Consider the following 4794-nt stretch of genomic DNA (forward strand, 5'->3'; position numbering starts at 1 on the left):
GATGTGATTTCTCAGTATCAAACTGACTCGAAACCATGCTCTTCACCATTCCTGCCATGTCCTACACCCATTTCAGGGCAAAGATCCTGATCCTGGCTGATTCTGAGCAGGTAACAAAATGAAAATGTTGAAGGGCGATGCTCTGGACTCAGAGTAAAAGCCAGAATGGGATCAGCCCAAACTCTGAGGGTTTAAATGAGCTTTGCTTGTAGTGCAGATTTTTTATCCCAACATATGTTGTGTCTGCAGAAGAAACTTCTGCCTGAATGTGAACTTTAGGCTCTGCAAAGTTGCAATGAGATGTGTCAGGTGCAGGGCTAGGAAGGGGAACAGAGCTGATCCCCATCGCTGGCTTTGGGAGGTGTGGCAAGGCTCTGACACAGCAATGCAATGCACTGCCCTCCTTTTGGGGCTGGGTGTTTGATCAGACATTGCCAGGCTGAGCTCCTGGAAAGAAGCCACCAGCACATCAGAGCCACACGGCAAGATTTACAAGGAGCAGATGAAGTCAAGTCCTACAATAGTTCATTATAATTAACAAAGCTGGAATTGCACCGGGCTTTAAGCTGTATATCAATGCTAAATATCTCATTACCAACGTAAAATATTTATGTCTCATGGTCTTTATCACAAATGCAGGCTCACCTTTAGTGCGTCCTGGTCCAGAAGATGAATTCCAAGGGGAAAATGAACTGCTTGGCTTCAAAGGCTGGCAGCCTCACAGTACAAAACTCCTTACTGCACGTGATGGAGCGAGAAAAGACAGTAATAAATGCACAGCAATGGGCTGCAGATTTATGGTTCTTGCAGGAGAACACTCTGCTTTTTCCCTTTGCTGTTCCCTTAAAGCCAGAGCTATCCCAGGGCTGCCACAGTTGACAGCCACTTCTGGGTGCAGATTCATGGCCTTGCGGGGATCTGTGTGCTGGGCAGGACGGGACACACACTGGCAATGACCACACTGCCATGAGCTGCTGTACTCAGCACCATTTACTTTCCCAAGGCTGTAACAGCCATTGCCAACTTGCTCCAAAGAATGGGGCCATTCTTAACATTCCAATTAGCCGGTGAACAGGTTTTGACAGAGGGAAGCTGGGAGCATGGAGGCATGTTTTGTACATTTGTGACATTTATATGAGAGATTAGCACCTTCTAGTAAATAGGTATTAACTAAAATCTGTCTGAATTATGTTCCTAATTACTATTTCATTTGTGCTGGTGTTGTATTTATTACAGTAAGCTTCTTGTGTATTTATTGCATTATGTATTGGCGTGAGACTGTAGATGCTGAATGTATGTGCTGAACACAAAGGCTAATAAGCATTACAGTGCAAAACGCTTGATAGGACTCGAGCCATTTTATCCAAGCCTTGGAACCCTTCTCTCAAATTAAATGCAAGAAATATTCTAAGTGCCTTCCTCCATTCCCATCTCTTTACATATTGCTCAGTCTTCTTTCTTTATTGTCTTTTTTTTTTTTTTCTTTTGGCCCAAAATGCTAGCCCTACCTTTTTTCCCCAGTGGCCTCTCTCTGTTGGGGTTATGGTCGGTAGTAGGATTGCCCCATGCTTCTGCTGCAAGCCTCACTTTGTGATGGTTCACAGCAGTTACTGCTATGTTTTGAAGCTGACAATCCCCACTATCTTCTCCAAGCTGTCTCTGGGTTCGATTGCTGCTCCAAGGGATCTAAGACACAGCTGTGGATAGAGGCCTACATCTGAGGAGCCCATTCCACATTTCATGCCACAGCACTCTGAGTCTCTATGCAAACTAAACAGAGCCAGGACGGCTATAAATTGTAGTTAGATGATTGTGCATTTAATGCTTCTCATAAATGCATAAAGTTTGTCTTCAGAAAGCTGTAATGAAGAAAAGCAGATTGAAGCCAGGAAGTGTCTCGTTAGCATGTGATGGAAATGTTAATCAGGGCTCTTTAAGGAGGATGTGATTAATTCATTCCCCACTCACTGCTGTGGGAGGGTCTGAGGACAAATCTGGAAGCAAAGGGTAAATTGGTTGGAGGGAGCAGAGGGAAGGGGCTGTTCTGTGATGAGTGGGGTTCTATGGAGTTGCCCTGGGTGCTTCTCCCTCGTGTTACTGTGCTTCTGTGGGCCTGGAGCAAAGACCGACCTGACAGCTGGCCTCACAGAAATGAGTAAGTCATGGTGTTCTCAGCTTCCTCATCTGAAAGTTGGAGGTGGGCATGTGTTTGATGAACAGAAGTGTGCAGTGAGTAAAGTATCTGTAGAGCTATGAAGTTAGCTGCTGCTGAGTGCCTGCTCCTTCCTCTCTGGTTGTCTCCTGGTCCCTCTGTGCTGCTCTCGTGGGCCTGCTCTGTTTGGAACTTGTTGCTGTTTTCCGAAGGGCTTTCAGGTGTCTGAACAGAACTAGAAGTTTGAGTTCACTTCCCTTGGACTTTCATTAGTTATTACGTCTGGTTTGGATCCAAATTTCATCCTCGTTATTGCGTTTTTCACACTCTGCCTGAAGCCTCGGTGTTGTAAGGGAGCAAAAATCCCCAGTCCCTGAGGGCCTCTATTGAATATGACTCTGGTAACATCTGGGACTCTTCCACCCCAACAGATTTGCAAGTACAGAGAGGCTTTATTTTACTGACTAATGCAGCAGAAAAGAATAAAACTTCTGAAACAGTGAGACTGTAAACCAAACCCATTAAACTTGATTATTGCCAATTTGTACCCAGTACCTGTGGCTTGTAGGAAGTTCTTGCCTGTGGTTAACTGGCAATCGTTGTTGTTTATGTGTTTATTAGTTTGTACCCAACATATGCTTAATGGCTCTTCTGCTCAATTTTTTTTTTATTTTTTGCTGTGGTTTTAATCTGTTTTTGCAATGCACAGTGGGCACTGCAGTCACAATCTGTCTCTTCCCTGCAAGGTTTGTTGACCTTTTTGTGAGAGGCCCTTTTGTGATGGGCTTTGAACTTTTGTCCTTCCCTCTAATGCTGCCTTTGTCTGATGATGCAAGGAACAACGTGGCAGTGAGTTCGATGGCTGTGACAAGTTCTGGGTGAGGGCTGGAGGGGTTGAGGCCATACCCTTTTTTGAGAGGACTGCTATGTCCCAGCACCATCTGGGCAATTGGAAAATATTCCAGCTACTCCAGAGTCAGCAGAGTTGTTGCTTTTGCCAACAGAAGCGATCTTCTAACTTAACCTGGATCTTCTAACACTTGAAATGGGTTGTTGGATGGTTCCAGAAACAGGACCCCATATAGGAAGATATATCTTTCACCTGTGTGTGTTGGAACTCCTTTGTCTGGGGCCTTGGTGTTTGCAGAGATCTCCTCCTGTAGAGCATTATTTCTGTGCTTATGCTCAGTTGTATCCAGAAATTAATCCAGTTCTTAAGGCTCTGGAAAAGATGGCCTTTTCATGGCACGTCTTACGAGAGTAAGGAAATTACTATTCCCACAGATGCTGCCTCTGTAACCAGGGGGAAATGATGTGGCTCTCCAGGGAGAATGGTTGTCCTGCAGCAAGGAGGGAGCCCAGGGCTCACTGTGCAGAAGGAGCATTGACCTGGGGACATGTGGCTCTGTGCTGGCTAGCAGGGGTGTGTGTGCTTGTGTGTTATCTCTGCAAAGGGCAAGCTGGGATTGGAAATACAAACTGATCCTTCTGTGTGCCTTCTGGTCACCTTTCATGATCATCTGGGAGAAAAGGTGCCAAACACAAGGGGTTTTTTTTGTGGCAGTACAGTCCCAAAGGTGCTGAGCCCTATGCTGTGAGCTGGGCAGCTTTCAGCAGGGCATTAACTCCAAACACTTGGGTCCATAAATGCATGCTGTGTTCCCTGGTCCTTGCCCTTCATATCGTATTCCAGGAACATTCATATATGCTCATTAGAGATCTCTCCTGTCCTGCCTGGCTGCTGATCAGCTGCTCCAGAGCACCAACCCCTTACAAGCACACACAGGTGCTGGCTGTGGCTCTGGCCCTCAGGTCTACCCAGTTCCTTACTGCTCTTACCAAGAATCCCATAACCCAGCCCTGCTCTGAGCAACTTGAGGAAGAGCTGTCTTTCCTACCTGCCCCACTCGAGTCCCACACCTTTCCTGCAGCAAGTTCTTCAGCTGCAGCAGCTGCTCCCTTTTTAGCCAGGAAACCAATGTTTCTGCTCACGTTTTAAGCTCGACTCTGTAAGAAATGCAAACTATTACTTCAGTGCCTGCATTTCTCTTACGGGACTGAAGGAATGTTACCTTTGCTTAGTTGGTAGGATAGATATATTCCATAACTCTTTGGGGAATTAATATTCATGCTATTAGCTTTAACATATTGCTCTCAGTTCCACATCTTTTTAGTTTAACAAGCAGTTGCAGGCTCAAAATGATGAGCTTGGTTGAAAACGGTGCACCTCTCTTTGGGATCTGGGGACTGAGTTTTACCAATTAAAGTCAAAATATGTTTGAACTGCATGGTGGAAAATCAACGTTCAAATTAGTAGCGTGTGGGATTAAAATTACTGCTGTAAGAGGACGTTGCTGGAGGTCAGTGCAGCCCTCACCTGAAGGAGGCTGCCTGAGGTCAGGGTCCCTATGGGGCAGCTGGTTCAGCTCCCTTTGTGTAAGGCTTTTCCTTGGGGATGCTCGTGGCTGTGAGTTGGAGCACCCCTGGGCAGTGCTGCTGTCAGGAGGCACCACAGCTCCGAAAACTTTTCTCTGGGCTCAGTGCAAGGAGGTGCAGGCGGACAGAAAAGGCAAAACCCGAACATCTCTTGCCAATATCTGCAGTCACTTCTGGTTCTGGAGCTCACTACAGGTTTTTTTTTT

At 46.1% G+C, this 4794-nt stretch overlaps 1 long non-coding RNA gene across 3 annotated transcripts in view; it reads left to right on the plus strand.

Annotated features, from left to right (window-relative positions):
* The first annotated feature begins 1514 nt into the window (after window positions 1-1514).
* Window positions 1515-4794, plus strand: part of LOC109370468 — a 23161-nt gene continuing 19881 nt past the window's right edge. For all 3 annotated transcript variants that reach the window (XR_004161654.1, XR_004161655.1, XR_004161653.1), the window contains exon 1: window positions 1515-2155. This is a non-coding gene — a long non-coding RNA (uncharacterized LOC109370468). The remainder of the gene's footprint in view (window positions 2156-4794) is intronic.

This window comes from Meleagris gallopavo, chromosome 19 (assembly GCF_000146605.3).
Source record: "Meleagris gallopavo isolate NT-WF06-2002-E0010 breed Aviagen turkey brand Nicholas breeding stock chromosome 19, Turkey_5.1, whole genome shotgun sequence".
NCBI lineage: Eukaryota > Metazoa > Chordata > Aves > Galliformes > Phasianidae > Meleagris > Meleagris gallopavo.